The following is a 20,079-nucleotide window of genomic DNA, read 5'->3' as shown; positions in this document are numbered from 1 at the left end:
GCCTGGGTGGCTCAGTCAGTTGAGTGTCCGACTTCGGCTCAGGCCATGATCTCATAGTTTGTGAGTTCGAGCCCCACATTAGGTTCCGTGCTGACAGCTCAGAGCCAGGAGCCTGCTTCGGATTCTGTGTCTCCCTCTCTCTCTGCCCCTCCCCCACTCAAGCTCGCTCTCTCTCTCTCTCTCTCTCTCTCTCTCTCTCTCTGTCAAAAATAAATAAACATTAAAAAAATTTTAATAAATAACAAAATAAAAATAAATGCATTTTTCATAAAGAAAATTGAGCATTTTTCCACTTGAGTTGTACTTCCTTTCACTCTAAGTTACAAAGCTCTAAAAGGGACATAACCAAGACCTTGATAGGCAGTGAAAAGACAGAAATAGATACTAAACACTTCTCTGCTGAGAAAGCATTCACCTCTCACCATGAGCACAGTGACTTCACACTTATCCCCACTCTGGTCAGCTGTGAAGCTTCAACCCTTCCCCTGGCCACTTTGCTTCTCACACTACTCTCACTTTCCACTTTATTCTATTAGTATCATCTTTTTGGAGTTGCTATTACATTTTAGGAGTTGAAATTCAAGAATGAGGCTCATGTCTTTTCTGAAAATGTTCCAAGCTTCCTGTCCTGCTCTGCTGCATTATACAATGTTACTCTGCCAAATACTTAGCTCATTTCCTTCTCCTGCTTGTCCTGATATGGTGGTACACATCAATAATGCCCTCCCCTTCACATTTTCAGACTTTACTGTCTGCTTGTAATGCCCTATCTTCCTCGTCCATCTATGAGGGTGTATCATGCATGTTATGCAAAGGGTCTTTACTGACAATACCTGTACCCAGCCATCCATCAACTCTCACAAGTTGTACCTCCCTCTAGTAGAGCGCTTAATGTATTTCATCAATTGTAAGACATACTTTCCCCTCCACATTTTTCTGAAAATAGGATATATCTTACAACTGATAGCATGCCAGTCTTTCTTAACATTTCTTCTTTCTTCCTTGCATGTAAAGTAATTGTGAGCCTTACAATCATTAGTAACACAGAGCTGATGAAATAAAGTATTACATTCTATAATAATTACTTTGTATACATCTGTTTCCTAGGCCAAACTGTGAACTGAGAGGATCGGGGCTATATGACAAACATCTTTGACCAGCATAGATTTGAGCACAAAAAGAGGGTGCATCCAACAAACACTAGTTGGATAGTTATTTATTTAGCATTTGCTAAGTATTAAGTAGTATTGTAAACATTTTACAGGTATTAAGCACATTTAACCCTCACAACAACCTGTGCAGGAAGTACAGTTATTATAGATGAAGAAACTGAGGTAAAGAAACATAGGGAAGCTCATTCAAAGATACACAAAGTTCCAGAAGATCTGAACTCATCTTTGCTGATTATGTTTTATATTGTTTATCATTTTTCCATTCAGCAAATATTTAACAAGCAATTACTCCAGGCCAACTATGTACTGTGCTAAACACAGGTAAGCAAAACCTGGCCTCTGGAGGCTACTCTGAATCATATATCCATTCTTGAATCCTTTACCCTCCAAACATCAGAACAACCTACAAATTCACTAAGTTAAATCTGCTCTTCTCTTTTACTTTTCAACATCTTCCCATATAGGCCTTTTTTAAAGTTTTTAGCGCTCTATCAAGAACCAAACAAAGGACAAAAAAACAAAAACATAAACAACAAAAACCTTTGTACTCAATTATTAGCAGCTGTGAAAAGATCACAAAAGACTTCAGTTAAGGAATGGGTGGCAAGATCCAAAGGGTTCTAAAGGAACAAAGGTTCTGTTCATAAGCAAATATTCAAAGAAAAAAAGGTAAAAACACATAATTTTGTTTTTATTTTTTATTTTTTTTTTAACACCATAATGTTGTCTTTAAGTAGACTGTTTTAAAATGTTTTCCCTGAGGGCACCTGGGTGGCTCAGTCGGTTGGGCGTCTGACTCCTGATTTTGGCTCAGGTCATGATCTCAGGTTCTCAGGTTCGTGGGTTCAAGTCCTGCATCTGGCTCTGTGCTGCCTGCTTGGGACTCCCTCTCCCCACCACCACCCCCCCACCCCACACACACACACAAATAAATAAACTTAAAAAAAAAAAAAGTTTTCCTCTGAAGCAGAAGATACTTTTTAAAAAAATCATTCATTTTATCATAATGAAAATGAGCTAGTAACCTTTAATTCCTTTTTTTTTTTTTCTTAGCCCTTGCTGTGTCAGAGATTCATGAGTAGTCCTTACATCCCCACTTTAGATAGACTGCTCCCACAACAGGTAATCAAGGCACTGACCACGCCGTCTCTCCCAAGGGAAGACTCTCCATTTGGTAAGTCATCTACCACATAAAAATAACCACAAATAGGAAAAAGAATAGAGAGGACAGGAAATTCTCATCACAACTGAACAAGCCCCTATCATTTTAACATGACATGAATGGCATTAGGGACTCATTTGAACCAATGGAAATTTTCAGTAGAGGGAAAAACACATTACAAAATTAAAAATAAATGTCCAATTATTAAAATAAAATAGGACAACTAAGCCAGCTCTACTTTTATACCTCTACTTCAGGTTCCATCTGGTGAGCAAAGACAAAATAAATTTGTATTCTGTAAATGCCCTATGGCAACAGTAACAAGCGCTTTCTTTCAAAACTATCCTCGAAAAAAGAACAATCGTTGGAGGCACCTGGGTGGCTCAGTGAGTTAAGTGTCCAACTTTGGCTCAGGTTATGATCTCACAGTCCGTGGATTCGAGCCCCACATAGGGCTCCGTACCGACAGCTTGGAGCCTGGAGCCTGCTTCAGATTCTGTGTCTCCTTCTCTCTCTGCCCCTCGCCCACTTGTGCTCTATGTCTCTCAAAAATAAATAAATGTAATAAAAAAATAAACATTAAAAAAAAAAAAAAAAAGAACAATTGGGGGTATGGGCCGTTATCGGGAGAGCCAAGGAACTAGAGCAAAAAATTAAAAATGATGTATCACTGTGTATTTCCAAGAAAAAGAGGTAAAGCACGTTTTACCAGATGGAGAAGTTAAAGACAACTAAGGTTCATTTCCCCCATTCCTATAAAATAATTCACTGTTCTTATCTGTGAATCTTCAAGGACCTAGTACAGCCACTCCCTACCTTTGCTCAGATGAAAGACAAATCACTCACTAATTTCCAAAAGGCCTCGCTATTTCACGCTCTTCATCTTTAGGGCCAGCAAAGCTGAAGCATCCATCTCATTCTGTCCTTTTGAAAGAAGTTTCACGTCTTTCAAAAGCTGTGGCTAGAAAGCCATTTTCTCTCTCTAGAAGCACACAGTTTAACTCTGTCCTCTGCTTTGTCTACCCTAAATAACAACAAGAACAGCAACAAAGCCTCAGGAGTGCTCCTTCAGCCTCTCAGAAAAGAACCAGCCACCTCTTGGACAGCTGCTTCTGTCTTTCTCTCAGAGACACTCCACCCTGGAGGTTCCACAGGCAGCGTAGCAAAAAGTGGAGCTGCAAAGCTGCTGTATGCTTATCTGACCTCCAAAACGGAGACACGGCCCTTGGGGCAACCAGAGACTCCCTCGCAAAAGAAAACTTTTATACAATTTAAAAACAGCAAATTGTATTTGCACACCCCTCTTTGTGCAGCCCTCCCAGCTTGTCTCAAACTAGTTTTCTCGACTCCTAATAAAGCACATTAGTACCAACTGTGTTACATACAAGACAAGGAACCTGAGTGAGCTATGTTCACAAAGCATTTAACAGATTGGCCCTCCGTTCTCTTATTTCTTCCTTTTGAGTAAGGAGCTACACACCATTTGTAAAAATGCCCAAGAGTATGGTATTTTTCCTACACAAGTCTGATGGCTAATTAGTCACATCACAAACTGGTATTTTTGCACATGATCTACTGTGCCTACGTAAAACGCACATATGTGCCTATTGAGGTTTTACAAACAATATGCTTCGCCTTGACAAAGAAATCAATCACTCTACTAATAACGGTAAGGTCTAAAATCCAGTAATATTGTTGGTGACAATAGTACCATCGGTATTGTACCTACAATCTACAATTTTCATACACAATTTCAATCACGTACATTGACGCTTGCAATAGCCCACCGAAGCACTACATCTTTCAGAGGTTCAGAAAGGTTAGGTAGGACCTGCCCAAGGTTATCTATCAGCTTTATCAATGGTGGACGTGGTTTCGAACCTGTCAGACTCTAAGCCCCTAGCTTTCTTCCCTAGACCCCTCCCAGCTTTAAACAGAGGGCTCCTGACTCCCATCCTCCGCCCAGAAAAGCCCATGACTCTAGGCGACCGGCCTTCCCTGCCTGGATCAGAGTTAGCTTCTTCAGCTCCAGCAAGGCTTTCATCCTCCACCACCCTCCCCCCGCGACCATTCTCTGAAAGAAGCGGAAAGGGAGAGGCGACCGAAAGCTCCTGGGGGAAGGGACGATGACAAACGGGGAAGCGCGGGACACTGCCCCTGCCGTGGGCTCCTTCACTCTGCCGCACTCACCTCCTTTCCTCCGCCAAGCGGCCCAGCCCTGGCGCTGGCGATCCGGCCACCTATGCCCCAAATTCTCCCATCATCACCTCAAACTGTCCCTCCCCCACGCCCCTTCGCCTCCGACAGGCAGAGCCCACCCCCCACACCCCCCCCACCAAGTCGAGGTATCCCTCCACCAAGCCACCCCTCTTCTTTCCGGCCGCCCACCCCTCTTCCACCATCACTCACTGTCGGTGACTGGGCCCGGCCCTCATGGCTGCTCCGTTGCTGCCCGCCGCCGCCACCGCTACTCCACGCCCCGGCCCCTCAGTAGCCGCCGCCGCCGTCGGGACTAGCCGGGAGCCGCTCTTGCGCATGCGCAGCCTGGATTACCGGGGCCCTCTATGGACGCCCGCGCATGCGTAGCCGGAGCCGAGGCGTCTTCTTCAGTGCCTGATGCTCTGCACCCCTGAGTCTCAGGTGGACATGGCCGCTGGCCTCGAGGACTGATTAGGCTTTCAGGCTTCGATGGCCGCCCTTAGGTCCAAGGCCTCTGGGTTACCTTGCCTAGGGTTACTAAACGCTTGGACCTCGATCATAGACTTAATGACACTTCCAGGATTCTGGATCCTACTTGCACTTAAAGGCCCGAATGCAGGTGCTCTGAGGTGACTGATAATGAACGTGGATCTCTTTCAAAAAGACGATCACATCTAGAATACATTGGAGGTAATTGTGTAAGAGGTAATTTTGACATCCCAGAATACACTACTGGCCAGGAGGTGCTCAGAAGCCCCTGGGGATCTTGTCAAGGCAGCACTTAAACTTCTTTGGGACACTGCAAAGTTCAGTCTGTTTATCAAGGGCATACTGTTTATTGGACAGAAATGTTCTGGGCATCTCATATGTGCCATCGAGGAACTTGTAGGCCTATAGTTTCTTACTTTACAGCTCTCACTACAGAGCCTGGCCCTTTTGCAAACTGGTAAACAAAAACTAGACCTTTAGCCCATGGAGACCCAACCATCAGCCCCTAGACCACTGTGCTGCCTTGGCATAGTGGAACAAGAAACTAGGTTAGGGGCGCCTGGGTGGCTCAGTCCTTAAGCGTTGGACTCTTGATCTCAGCTCTGGTCATGATCTCACTATTCATGAGTTCGAGCCCAGCGCGAGCTCCTTGCTGACAGCTTGCTTGGGATTCTCTCTCTGGCCCTCTGCTGCTCTTGCTCTCTCTCTCTCTCAAAATAAATAAGCAAACCTAAAAAGAAAAAAAAATACTAGGCTCAGTTGAATCTTGGAAATTCAGCAATACAGGTTTGACAGCTGAGGGCAATGCACTGCAGTAGAAGGGAAGAGGAGATACAGAACTAAACTCTCTCCTTATCACCATGACCCTCATCCCACCTCTAGCCCAGTCTTACCTCTATAGCCCAGAGTTTGCAGAGATAGGGACCAAGATATAATGTCAGGCAAAAAGAAAAAAAAAAAAAAATCAAGGAAGAGAAGGGGGAGGAGGAGGAAAGCAGTTCCATTCTTTCTGTGAAAGGCGTTAAATTCTCTGTACTTCTGGAGAAAGAAAAGCTACTCCTGATCCCAGGATCTGATATGAATATTTAAAGTCCTAATCTAAGACTAAGGAAATTTTTTCCTTCTTTGGAAAGAAGCAAGAATAGGCCCTAGAGTAAAGTTTGAGGATGCTGAAACTGGAGTGTCACTAATATTTCTAATTACAGATTACTAATTTAAAATGCATATAATGGAATGCTCAAGTCACTAAGAAATGAGGTTACTCGCTCTAGCACCTAGGAGTTTGAGGATTTTTTTCTCATCAGATGCATGTAACTTTTACGTGCATACCTATATGTTGCTGTGGGAAAAGTATATAGATTAGCGTAATCCGTCCCTAGAAAAGCAGATCTACACAAAAGTGCATGCCTCGTGTATGAACTGCCTCCCATCTCTCGACCTACATACAGTAAAATGTAACTGGTGACAGGAGTAGGGTGGTGGGGCCCAGGACTAATTCCAGAGGCTAGCTCCTAACTTAGAATAGTTGTCATTACTTGCAAAAATATTACCCTTTGGAATGAGCACATTTGGCACCATGGGGGAATTGCAGAGCCAGAAAAGAGGAAGAATTGATATTGACACTATGTTCTGATGAATGGAATACTAAAAAGAAGGCCAAAGCTGACCCTGAATCTTCTGGGAACTGGACTTTCCTAACTCTATCACCACAGTCAGTCTCCTGCTGGAATCCTTTTCCTCATAGAGCTTAGAGTCTAGTAGGGGGCATATAATAAAAACATCAAATACTTGAATAACATTTACTATGTGCCAAGCACTGTTCCGAGTCCTTTATACATGTGAATTCTTTTAATCATCACAACAACCCTATGAGGGTACTATGATTATCCCCATTTTATAGATGAGGAAACTGAAGAAGAGAGAAGTTACCTGCCTTGGGGCATTGCCCTGGGACACACAGTAAATAATGGACCTGAGAATCAAACCCAGAAATACAATCTTTGTGCTCAATCACTCTATTATAAACTGCCTTATCACAGGAGGGGAAAAAAAGGGTCCTAAGAGAGAATTTAACCAGTCATGGAAGGAACAGCCTCTGGGGAGACCTGGAAGTGAGAAAGACTACCAGGCAATTGGGGGACTGGAAATGTTTCAGTTGAGCTGAAAAAGAGGAACGACAAGAGACGAGACTGGTGGAGGCGCTTGGCTGGCTCAGTTGGAAGAGTGTGTAGCTCTTGCTCTAAGGGTTGTGAGTTCAAGCTCCACGATGGGTGTAGGGATTACTAAAAAAAATAAACTTTAAAAGAGAGAAAGTGAGGGGCGCCTGGGTGGCGCAGTCGGTTAAGCGTCCGACTTCAGCCAGGTCACGATCTCGCGGTCCGTGAGTTCGAGCCCCGCATCAGGCTCTGGGCTGATGGCTCAGAGCCTGGAGCCTGTTTCTGGTTCTGTGTCTCCCTCTCTCTCTGCCCCTCCCCTGTTCATGCTCTGTCTCTCTCTGTCCCAAAAATAAATAAAAAAACGTTGAAAAAAAATTAAAAAAAAATAATAATAAAAGAGAGAAAGTGAGAGATGAGATCAGCAAAGTCAGTTACGGCCAAGTTAGTTTGTACTTTATTCTGAGGGCAGTGAAGCAAAGGAGTGACTTGTTCAGATTGGGGCCATGAGAGGTTGGTGAGACTGTGAAGACTCTTAATGAGGCTCATAGAGCATTTCAGGCTTTGAAATAGGATCGTTGCAGGTAGTGATAAATATTATGAGGAGGTGCCATTTAAGTTGAGACCTCAATAGGGGGCAGAAGCCAAATCTAGAAGAACAGAGAAGGCAGGAGTAGCAGATATAAAGGCCCTGAGGCAGAAATGAGCTTGGTATATTCAAAAGATGGAAAGAAAGCTAATGTGCTGGCAGCCTTGAGAGTAGAAGCAGGGCTCAATGTATGCAAGGACATTGGATGAATCTAGTTGTAATAGGAAGCCATTGAGGGGTTTTAATCACATCCTTCAATTGCTATCTCCTTAAATCTCTAAAATCCATCTGTGTCTCTCCACCATCTTCACTGTATTATCTTAGTGAGAAACACACAATGACACCTAGTTAGAAAAGGACTTCCGGGGGCGCCTAGGTGGCGCAGTCGGTTAAGCGTCCGACTTCAGCCAGGTCTCGATTTCGCGGTCTGTGAGTTCGAGCCCCGCGTCAGGCTCTGGGCTGATGGCTCAGAGCCTGGAGCCTGTTTCCGATTCTGTGTCTCCCTCTCTCTCTCTGCCCCTCCCCCGTTCATGCTCTGTCTCTCTCTGTCCCAAAAATAAAAAATAAAAATAAAAAACGTTGGGGAAAAAAAAAAAGAAAAGGACTTCAGATGAGGGGAGTTTGGGGTTTTTGCTTTTCAAATGGAAGAGATTAGGCATTTTTAAATGTTTATTTGCTTTTGAGAGAGAAAAAGAGTGCGAGCAGGGGAGGGGCAGAGAGAGAGGGAGAGAGAATATTCCGAGAGAGAGAGAGAGAGAGAGAGAGAGAGAGAGAGAATATTCCAAGCAGGCTCCCGCTGTCATCAGTGCAGAGTCTGATGCAGGGCTCAAACTCATGAACCATGAGATCATGACGAAGCCAAAGTCAGATGCTCAACTAACTGAGCCATTCAGGCACCTGAGATTAAGCATTTTATTTTATTCTTACTTATTTGAGATTAAGCATTTTAAAAATAAATGCTGATGAGAGGAGTGGCGCCTGGGTGGCTTAGTCGGTTGAGCGTCTGACTTTGTTTGGCTCAAGTCATGATGTTGCAGTTCAAGCCCCGCGTCTGGCTCTCTGCTGACAGCTCAGAGCCTGGAGCCTGCTTCAGATTCTGTGTCTCCCTCTCTCTCTGCCCCTTCCCTGCTCATGCTCTGTCTCTCTCTGTCTCAAAAATGTTTAAAAATAAACATTAAAAAAATGTTAAATGTGGGGCGCCTGGGTGGCACAGTCGGTTAAGCGTCCGACTTCAGCCAGGTCACGATCTCGCGCTCCGTGAGTTCGAGCCCCACGTCGAGCTCTGGGCTGATGGCTCAGAGCCTGGAGCCTGTTTCCGATTCTGTGTCTCCCTCTCTCTCTGCCCCTCCCCCGTTCATGCTCTGTCTCTCTCTGTCCCAAAAATAAATAAACGTTGAAAAAAAAATTAAAAAAAAATGTTAAATGCTGATGAGAGGAATATAGTACAGAGAGGAACTGTCTATATAGAAAAGAGAATAATTCATGTAACAAGGTGCCAGAAGGGGTAAAACAATTAGCCTTAAGATAAGGACATTTATTGAGAGCCTACACTTTTCTAAATCCTACATTGTTCCAAATCCTAGATTCAAATGAACACAGGATATTAGGAAGATGTGTTTGTTATTATTTTCTTCATTGTACAGATGATGAAACTGATGCTTGGAGAGTTGAAATAACTTGTCCAAATTCATACAGCTAATAAGTGGCAAGCTGACATATGAACCTAGGCAGTCTGTTTCATCTGATTAACCTCTCTCCTAATCTCACAAAATACAAAATTCCCCCGCAATATCCTTTGAGGGAAAATCTCTGGGAAAGAAGAGAATTAATAAGGCACTTTGACTGACATATTTCCTCTATGTTTTCATGATAGCCCAGGGATTCTTTCAAGGTGTTATCTGTTGCCAGTGCTGTAGTACTTAGTATGTGTTCTTTGGGTGATTTTGCATTTATTTAATTAAACTCTTCAACCACTGCTTAACCTGAAGTTGCCCTTCACCCTAATTACAGTTGAAATGGCATCTCACCTTATTGTTGATGAAAGAATATTCATATTTTTCTGACTGCCAGCTGTCCTATATTTAGTGATATTTTGTTCTTTGGGCATATGGGTGCCCAAAGAACATCCAGAATATCGTGTTCCAGAAAGGTTATTTCTTCCACTAACAGAGCAGGCAGCCTGAAAGCTGGAGCCTGGCGCCATTTGCAAACCATCAGTGCTTTTGGCTGCCCAGTCTCTGTCAATCCTGTGTCACCCAGGGCTTCTCTGGACACTCCACTGCCATTCCCAAAAGAGCAGCCCAGTCATTTGGTTTCCACCATCCTCCCAACAATCCTCTCCTTTCTGTCTTATATCATCAATTTTCTCCTCTCCACCTTGTCAATGCCATGAGCAAACAAAAAATCTCTGATCTTAAAAAAGAAAAGCCTTAGGGGTGCCTGGGTGGCTCAGTCCGTTAAGCATCTGAGTTCCCCTCAGGTCATGATCTCACGGTTTGTGGATTCGGTTTGTGGCTTCGAGCCCTGCAGGGGCAGGCAGGCAGGCAGGCAGTTGGGCTCTGTGCTGACAGCTCAGAGCCTGGAGCCTGCTTCGGATTCTGTGTCTCCCTCTCTCTCTGCTCCCTCCCTGCTCATGCTCTGTCTCTCAAAAATGAACAAATGTTTAAAAAAAAAATTGTTTAAAAAAAAAAAAAGAAAAGCCTTTAACTCCACTTCTCTCTCCCCCCTTTCTATTACCATTCCCTTTTGCTCTGCTCCCTCAGAAAGATCTTATATCTTTTTTTTTTAAAGCTCTACAGCCTGGGGTGCCTGGGTGGCTCAGTCAGTTAAGCATCCATTAACCATCAGGAAGCTTGATTTCAGCTTAGGTCATGATCTCACAATTTGTGAGTTCGAGCACCGCATCAGGCTCTGCACGGACAACATGGAGCCTGCTTAGGATTCTCGCTCCCCACCCCTCTTTACCCTTCCCTCACTCTTGCTCACACACACTCTCTCTCTCTCAAAAATAGTAAATAAATAAACATTAAAAAAATAAATAAAACTCTGGCCCAACCCAACCTGGGGTTCAAACTCACAAGCCTGATACCAAGAGCCATACACTCTACTTACTAAGCCAGCCAGGGGCCCCCACCTCTCATTCTCTCTTCAATACACTCTATTTAGGTTTTCACCCAGACCACAATACTGAACAGTTCCTGTCAGGTCACTAACAAATGTCTCTCTCTCTCTCCCTCACCACCCTCCCACCACAGTCCCCAAGACACAAGTCCTGTGATAAGAAGCTTTTGTCCATTTTCTTCATTCATGTATCCCCAGCACCTGGACATGGCCTGTACATAGCATATGCTGAGTAAATCCCCATTCCCCCAATCCCCGCCAACATCTCTCTCTCTCTCTCTCTCTCTCTCTTCAAGAGTTTAATCCAGAGGCTCCAAAGGATGAATAAGGCTTAAGGCCACAAACAGCTAAGATATACCAAGTTTTGCAGGCCGCTGAGTCAATCTGGGGAATTGTAGGTGACCAAGCAGCTTCTCCCTTTACAGACCCTCTGTTTTTTTTCCAGAAAGGAATGGTCTCTGAGATGAGATAGTTATGGAGGTTTACAAAAGGGAAATCGCGTCTGCTGCTCCTCGGAAACACAGACCTACGGACTGACTACTCCTTGGGTGGCAGTGGAGGCCGCTGCCGACCGCTAGACCAAGCCAGGGGTGGCACTGGGAGAGGATCCTGCAAGCCTGAGGCTAGAGAAAACCAAAAAGGCCCTTAGGGGGACAGCGGAACAGCACCCGCTCCGGCTTCCACGACCTTTCCTCCTTAGATGCGTCAGTTTCTCCAGCCGCGATAAGTTTTGCGCTAAGAGAACGATTTCTACCTCTAGGCCTCATGGGAGATGTAGTCGCCCAGGAGGCAGGGCTAGAAGAACCTTTTACAAAACTGGCAGGAGAAGAAGAAAGCAGCCTGTGTATAGGAGTCCAAAACAATCATCATGTTTACACAAACTCTAAATACAGATTTTCCTTAGCCTCGGTCAGTCTCCAAAGCAGTTTCTCCTTCATCCCACCTCCAGCATCCCGTGCGTCTCCGCTCTCTGGGCCAATCTAGCTCTCTCGCGCTCGCTTTTCCACTGCTCTATTCACTCTTAGGTGCGTTTCTGGCCAGTTCCCGGAGTGCCTTGCGGCTGTAATGGCTGCTCCCGGGCGGCGCGTTGCTATGTTCTTTCGGGCGGTGTTAGGGGTCCGGCAGTTGGGCCCAGACGCCGCGAGGGGGTGGGTGACCGGCCTCTCCTCGCTCTTGGACTGTCAGCGGAGGTGCGTGTCTTGTTTCGCGGGCGCCGCCTTCTCTGGTCCCCGTCTGGCCTCCGCCTCTCGCCGTTATGGCCAGAGCTCAGCCTTGGACCGCTTCCTCGGACTCTCTCAGCCAGACAGTTCGTTGACTTCTCATCCTCCCGCCGTGTCCATACACAGAGGTAAAGGGCCCAGACAGCTTGTCCCGGACTGTCACAGTTTTAGCATTTAAAGTTCCGAGTCAGGGAAACTCTCTGGGGATATCATCTTTGGTCTTATATTATGGAAAACGATCTCGAGGTCCCCAAAGAGAGGCGAGCCGTGAAGGATCTCACAGGAGAGAAATACCAGGTTCTAAAACTTTTGGAGCCAGAGGATTACAATCAGAGACGCTTACAAAAAGCAGGAGATTGAAGGGCCATGGGCAAAGCACAATTGTGGCTCTCTGCCCGGATTTGGGAAGCAAACTCGATGCGATTAGTGCCCATCTACTTGTCAAGAGACTGAGTTACACCCAGGAAACAGCACTCTCTGATCTTCAAGTAGCATAGACTACAGTCTGGTGGGGAGTCTGGATACAAAAACTGGTAATTGTAATGCATAAGAGACTCCTACTTAGAAATACTGAGAAAGCTTGCAGAGCCTTCGTAACACCCTTAATAAGGTGAGACTGTCAGAGCTGGAGGGATTTCTCGCTTTATCTGATCTAGATGTACTTTCATACATGTACATAGATTTACCAGGCACAACTACAGTACAGTTCCACACAGTAATTGAATATTAAGTGCCAGGCATTGTGCTGATTGTTTTTACACAATTGCCAAAAGAAGGTTATTTTTTTTTTAAGTTTACTTACTCATTTTGAGAAAGAGGGAGACAGAAACCTAAGCAGGCTCCATGCCGTCCGTGCAGAGCCCGATGCTGGACTTGAACTCACAGACGGTGAGATCATGTCCTGAACCAAAATCAAGAGTCAGATCCTTAACTGACAGCCACTCAGGTGCCCCAAAGTTGTTTTTTTTTTTTTTTTTTTTTTAATGTTTATTTATTTTGAGCGAGAGAGCAAGCAGGGGAGGGAGAGAGAAAGGAGAGAGAAAGAATCCCAAGCAGGCTTTGCACTGTCATTGTAGAGCCTGACAGGGCTTGAACTCACGAACTGTGAGATCATGAGCTGAAACCAAGAGTCGGGCTCTTAACTGACTGAGCCACCCAGGTGCCCCATCAAAAGAAGGTTATACGTAGGTGTTGTTTAATATTATCTCCATTTTACATGTGAGAAAACTAAGGGGCTTAGAGAAGTTAGAGAACTTAATAAAATTACATAAACAAATTAACGGGCAAACTAAATCTCAAAGCCAGGTCTCAGCTTCAACATGGTACACTAATCTTATATTCCTTACTTCCTCTTGGGTGGGTAGGACTGAGTACCTGACAGGATCCATATTGCATTACCTTTCACCCCCCTCCTACCCCCCCACACAGATGAACAGGATCTCCTCTTGGTCCATCGTCCTGATATGCCCGAGAACCCCCGGGTCCTACGAGTGGTCCTCCTGGGTGCCCCGAATGCAGGGAAGTCTACACTCTCCAACCAGCTGCTGGGCCGAAAAGTATGCTCAATCTTTAGCCCCCTTTTCATCTCTCACTTCTTTTCTGTTTATGGATTGTTCTAGAGGGATCTGGGATTTCACTTGGGACTTCTTTGTTTCTGGCAGGTGTTCCCTGTCTCCAAGAAGGTGCACACCACTCGTTGCCAAGCGCTGGGGATCATCACGGAGAAGGAAGCTCAGGTGGTGCGTACCTGCAAGGGGAGTCCAGCAAATAGGACAGAGGGTGAACCTAAGAGGGTCCCCCTTACAGTTAGACATGCAGAAAATGATGTTTAGGTTCATTTCTCTGAGGGAAGGGCCATTAGGCCTCATGCAGTTCTCTCTCTACCTTCCACCTCTGGCATCTAGTCAGAAAGATCTCTTTCCCTCTTCACTCCTTTCTCATCTTCCGCATATTCACAGTCATCATCTTTCTCTTGGATCCCATCTAGAACCAAAACAAAGCTGGAGGGTGAAAATCTAAAGTCAGCTTGGCCAAGAGTGGGGGCAGGCTCCTGACATCAAGGATGGCCTTTCTCTCGCTCACCAGTCATAAGTGTTCCATCTGGGGGGCTGGGCATCTCTCTTTCCTGATTTTAGATTCTACTTGACACACCTGGTCTCATCAGCCCTGTTAAACAGAAAAGGTAATAGCTGTGGAAATGGGTATGTAGAGGGAAAGGTGTTGAGGAGAGGGCGGGGAGATTCTGTCATCGGGACTGGAAAACCCCCTTATACCCTCTTCCTCATCAGGAGTACATCAGTCATAAAACCCTTCCTGACCTATGTTTGTCCCTCAGGCACCATCTGGAGCTTTCTTTGTTGGAAGATCCGTGGAAGAGCATGGAATCTGCTGATATGGGTTAGACTCATGATGGGAATCTGAAGCCCAATTTACATGGTCATGGCCTCTCTCATTCCTGGTAGTTTGGGGGATGGGGGTTGGCCAGAGCCCATATCATGGATCTTTCTGGGGGGTGAAGAGAGAGTGGTCCTATCTTTGTCCTCCTCCCCACCCTGCCAACTTCCAGTTGTGGTTCTTGTGGACGTCTCAGACAAGTGGACTCGGAACCAGCTCAGCCCCCAAGTGCTCCAGTGCCTGACCCAGTTCTCCCAAGTCCCTAGCATCCTTGTCATGAACAAGGTGAGCACCACCTACCTGAAGGAGGGGTCTACTTTCCTCCCAGGTGCCCATCTCACTACCTCCCCACCCTCTGCCCATCCCCCATGCCCAGGTAGACTGCCTGAAGCAGAAGTCCATTCTCCTGGAGCTCACAGCAGCCCTCACTGAAGGTGTGGTCAATGGCAAGAAGCTCAAGATGAGGGAGGCTGTTCGCTCACAGGCCGGCACTCATCGCCCGGGCCCCGCAGCTAAGGGCCCAAACACACAGTCTGTGGGAGGCCCTCAGAAGATTGGCTGGCCCCACTTCCAGGAGATCTTCATGTTGTCTGCCCTAAGCCAGGAAGATGTGAAAATACTAAAGGTCAGTTGGCCTTGGCCATAGCCTGTCCTTTGATTTCCACCATATGAAGACAAGCCTCACAGTTCCTCCCGGAAGTAAGAGTGAGTAGGTAGGAAAGTCTTGGTTGGGACTGAGCTGCCCCACGTACCCTCTCTGTACCCACAGCAGTACCTCCTGGCACAGGCCCGGCCAGGACCCTGGGAGTTCCACAGCGGAGTCCTCACCAGCCAGACACCCGAGGAGATCTGTGCCAACACCATCCGAGAGAAGCTACTAGAGCACCTGCCCCAGGAGATACCCTACAATGTGCAGCAGGTGCAGGCACAATGAAGGGGTCTAGGGGCTCTTCACCAGCCACATACCCAGAATAGGCTATCTGGGGCCCAGAGAGGTAGGGGTATAGGCCTGTCTGACTAATCATGTTATCTCCCTGTGCAGAGGACAGTGGTGTGGGAGGAAGGGCCAAGCGGGGAGCTGGTGATCGAACAGAAGCTTCTGGTGCCCAAAGAATCTCATGTGGTAAGCTGGATTAAGCTTGGAGAAGGGACTAGGGGTCTATTAAGCAGGGGTTCTCCTCTAGCACTTAGAGCCCCGAGAGCAGCCTCATGGCCCTCTCTTTTGCTCCACCCTCAGAAGATCCTCATTGGTCCAAAGGGGCACTTGATCTCCCAGATTGCACAGGAGGTGGGCCGCGACCTCATGGACATCTTCCTCTGCGATGTTCGGCTCCGCCTCTCTGTGAAGCTTCTCAAGTGACCACTCTGCTGCCTCTCCCAAGGCATCAAAGCTGCTGGCAGGAGCCACTGGCCAGAATGGTTCCTGCTCAGACCCTGCAGGGACTGGTAAGGGGCATGGACACTTCCTGACTAACTTGACCTTGCTTGAGTCTGCACAGCCCCTGCCTGGCCATTTTTCCCGTTGGAGGAAGGAACCGACCTTAGCTCAGTTCTCAGGTAGTTCCTCTGCCTCGGGCCTCCGCTGCTTAGGTCTAGAAGTTGGTTCTTTGGTGGGAACAATACCACACTGCTTCCAGCTGGCAATGAACCCAGAGTTTCTCTCTCAGGTGCCACTTGTTAGCAGAGAGGTTTTTTTTTTTTTTTTTTCTTATCCCCTCAGTTCCTCTACCTTGAAACCATGTGTAAGGACTTATGGGTCTTAAGTGAGATAGTGCCTCTCGCCCCATCCCTCCCCCTAGTCTCGAATTCCAATAAAGTTGAAAGACAAGCATACTGGTTCTCATCTTTATTTCTTTAGAATAAGAAAGAGAAAACTTAACCCGTTCCTTCACCCCCACCCCGTTGTCTGAGCTGGAGTCTCCCTCCCTTCCAGTGTTCCAGTGTTCCGCTCTGGGGTCCTGAGCTCTCTTCTTGGCACGTTTTCTGGGTGCAGCAAGAGAACCGTTACCATTACTAAACTCAGTAATGGTAACGGTTTCCTCGCCATTCCCAAGTGTCTTGGCGGTCAGCAGGCTGTGATAGGCTGAGCGGCGAGCCCCGTGGGTTTGCAGCATCCCCTGCCCTCCTCGTCTGGCTCCAGAGCTGGGGGTACCCGGACTAGTACATCATCTATACTGTAGTATCTCATCGCAAACTTACAGTATATGATGATATCCCAGCCAGGATCCTGCAGCAGGCACAGGGGACTGTGGCAGGGAGAGCCAGGGGCCGAGGGCAGAGCAGGATAGGCCAGTGCTAGACACCCAGATCTCCCCCTCCCTGGTCCATAGCTCCTGAGCCAGCAACCCCTTGATACTGTGGTCAAGGGCGGCCCGAGTTGCATAGGCAAGGGGACTGGCCTGGAGAACCCTGTAAAGCTCAGGTCTGTTGAGATCGCCTCGGGGACCCAGCACCAGAATTAAATAAACCAGAGATGATGTAATGAGGCAGAAGCTTCCCTGTGGCCACACCAACAAGCAGACAGGCCCAGGAGAGGGCACTTACCTGGAGCTGGAACTGCAGACCGTGGAGGCCTTCAGAGGTAGGGAGGCCCTGTCCTTGCCTCTCCACTCAAACTGCTTGCTTTTTAATCCACTGGCCCCTCCCCTGGGTGGGGCACTTTCCCGGGTTCTAGAGAGCCCCTCCTCTTAACCCTTTCCCTGCTGGACCCCTTGGAACAAGGGTCTCTATCCCCTCTCCCTATTAGGCCCTTTCTTAGTATCCCTGCTAAGGTTAGGATCTGCGCTTCGCTCCTATCCCCAATGAAGTTGGTCATCTATCTGCTGGGCCTGGGCAGAGGGAGAACAGACCTCCCCCCACCCCCCGATCCCTGGTGGAGGCTGTTGTTGACCATGGCAGTGGCAGCAGCAGTGGTGGTAGTGGGAATGTTAGTTGAACCTCTGTAAAGCAGGGAGGGTCCTGACAGCTGGATCTCTGAATTCTTGGGAAAAGCTCTGGCTTAAATTTCAGTTCCCGGGCCCCTGCCTATATTTATGTTGAGCCCAAGGAGACTAGGCTTAGGCAGTCAGACCTCTTGCCCACCTCTGCCATGGCAAGCTTTCCTGGGTGTGGGGCCGGGGGCTGGGGTGGGGCTCTGCTGGTGATTTGAGGGCAGGTGAATTCCAAGCTCTTCTGAGAGCCAGCATGAGAATGGGTAGAGGCCTGGGCACCTGGGTGGCTCAGTCGGTTGAGCATCCGACTTCGGCTCAGGTCACGATCTTGAAGTTCTCAAGTTCGAGCCCCGAGTTTGGCTCTCTGCTGTCAGAGCCTGCTTCAGATCTGCTGTCCCCCTCTCTCTCTCTCTGCCCCTCCCCCACTCACCGTGTCTCTCTCAAAATCAATAAACTTAGGGGCGCCTGGGTGGTTCAGTCGTTTGAGCATCCAACTTCAGCTCAAGTCATGATCTCACAGTTCGTGGGGTTTGAGCCCCACGTCGGGCTCTGTGCTGACAGCTCAGAGCCTGGAGCCTGCTTCGGATTCTGTGTCTCCCTCTCTGCCCCTTCCCTGCTTGTGCTCTGTCTCTCTCTCTTCCACAAAAATAAATAAACATTAAAAAAATTTTTTTTAATAATAAATAAACTTAAAAGAATTTTTTCAAAAAGAGAGAGAATGGGTAGGGGCCTGTTGAGAGCTCAAGACTCAGTGAGAGCCTGGCAGTATTCGGTTCTCTTGCCTCTGGGGAAGGCGAGACTCCTGGAGTAGACCCTTCCCTCAAGCAGGGTCTCTGTTATTTTAGACCCCATACTGGAGGACATGTCTGCTTCTCTGCTCCCCCCTGGTCCCCATCCTAGACAGTCTGGTCTGTATGCTGGGATGCAGTTATACCCTCCTCTGCAGGGGCAGATGCGGCCAGGATGGGGTGTGGGAGGAGAGACCAAACCCTTTAGTTCCTTGGAGGTGTTGTGCTTCCTGCTGTCGCAGAATGTTGGCACGTGCTCTTCCCTCTGTCTTTTTTGTTTTATTTTGTTTTGGGTTTTTTTTTAAGATTTTTTTAGGGGTGCCTGGGTAGCTCGGTTGGTTGAGCGTCCAACTTCTGCTCAAGTCGTGATCTTGTCGTTCATGAGTTTGAGTCCCACATCAGGCTTGCTGCTCTCAGTCTGTCAGTGCAGACCCTGCTTCCGATCCTCTGTCCCCCTCTTTCTGCCCCTCCCCTGCTCATGCGCTCTCTCTCTCTCTCTCTTTCTCCCCCCAAAAATATTTTTTTAAGTTTATCTTCAGGGAGGGATGGGCAGAGAGAGAGAGAGAGAGAGAGAATCCCAAGCAGGCTCCATGCGATCAGCATGGAGCCGGACATGGGGCTCGATCTCACGAACCGTGAGATGTTAACCTGAGCCAAGATCAAGAGTCAGACACTTAACCGACTGAGCCACCCAGGTGCCCCAATATTTTATTATTTTTTTAAAGTAACCTCTATACCTACCATGGGACTCGAACTTACAGCCCCAAAATCAAGAGTTGCCCGCTCCACCGACGGAGGCAGCCAGGCTCCCTGCTCTTCCCTGTTTGGCATAACCTTCCCTCCTTTCTTGTCTAACTCCTATTCCCTCTTCATCTGTAAGTATCACCTCTGCAGGGAAGCCTTCCCTGGCTAGTTAACTCTCCCTATTATGGGCTCATTTATTTGTGTGATTATTCACTTTAGCAAATAATCATGAGAGCCTGGTTTGTTCACCAATGTATCTCCACCACGGAGTAGTGGCTAATAAATAAACATGCGTGTCAAATGTCTGACATGGAGCTAAGCTCAGCGTGATGTGGGGGAGGAGAGAAACTTTGGCCTGGGGAGACCGGCAGACAAAGCTGTAACTCCCAAGGGAGCCTTCTCTGTCAGACCCTTCGTGGTCCACAGCAATAACCACGGTCCTCAGTCCCGAGCTGTGAGCTGGGTGACTAGCCACTGGCAAAGCACTTAGCATGAGGCTAGTGCTGCCCCCAGGAGGGACTCAAAGAAGCTAGTTCCCATCTCACCTCCTCCCCACGGGGGCTCACCGAAGGCCGCAGGTGATGAGCAACAGCAGGGGTGGGTGAACATCCGAAAGTTCGTGGAACATTCTTTTTTAATTTTTAATTTCAATTTTATTATTTTTAAGTAATTTCTACACCCAGCATGGGGCTCGAGCTTACAACCCCAAGATCACAAGTCACACACACTACTGACTGAGCCAGCCGGGTGGCCCTCATAGAATATTCTTAAAAGCTGCTTGAGGCCCTTGAGAGAGCCCAGGTTTAAAAATAACAGGCCCAGGGGCGCCTGAGTGGCTCAGTCGGCTAAGCATCTGGCTCTTGGCTTTGGCTCAGGTCATAATCTCACGGTTCATGGGTCTGAGTACCGAGTTGGACTCCACGCTGACAGTGGAGTCTCTGTCTCTCTCTCTCTCAAATAAATAAACTTGAAAAGAAAGAACAGGCCCTGAGTGACAGTCCCAAGTCCACTGCATCCAGCTCTGCGACTCTGGACGGAGTGCTCTCAGCTTAGTTCCCACGTGTGTAAAATGGGAGCGGGCCACACCTATCTCACATGGTGGTTACAAGGATGCTGTGA

At 47.4% G+C, this 20,079-nt stretch overlaps 1 protein-coding gene and 1 long non-coding RNA gene across 3 annotated transcripts in view; both read right to left on the bottom strand.

Moving 5' to 3' along the window:
• Positions 1 to 5,439, bottom strand: part of FAM222B (family with sequence similarity 222 member B) — a 76,949-nt gene extending 71,510 nt beyond the window's left edge. Inside the window, exon 1 of the mRNA XM_003996476.6 lies at positions 4,744 to 5,439. The gene's annotated coding sequence lies outside the window, so the exon portion shown is untranslated. The remainder of the gene's footprint in view (positions 1 to 4,743) is intronic.
• Positions 5,440 to 13,285: 7,846 nt separating this feature from the next.
• Positions 13,286 to 17,090, bottom strand: LOC109494263. 2 transcript variants are annotated; one of them, XR_006589570.1, is made up of 3 exons: positions 17,043 to 17,090; positions 13,989 to 16,481; positions 13,286 to 13,851 (listed from the first exon to the last, which is right to left on the bottom strand). It is a non-coding gene; the product is annotated as an uncharacterized LOC109494263 (long non-coding RNA). The 2 variants fall into 2 exon arrangements; XR_002148979.2 differs by having other exon boundaries at positions 13,286 to 16,481.
• Positions 17,091 to 20,079: the final 2,989 nt, after the last annotated feature.

This window comes from Felis catus, chromosome E1 (genome assembly GCF_018350175.1).
Source record: "Felis catus isolate Fca126 chromosome E1, F.catus_Fca126_mat1.0, whole genome shotgun sequence".
Classification (NCBI taxonomy): Eukaryota; Metazoa; Chordata; class Mammalia; order Carnivora; family Felidae; genus Felis; species Felis catus.
The sequence above is the reverse complement of the archived record's forward strand: the minus strand, read 5'-3'. Positions and strand labels throughout refer to the sequence as shown.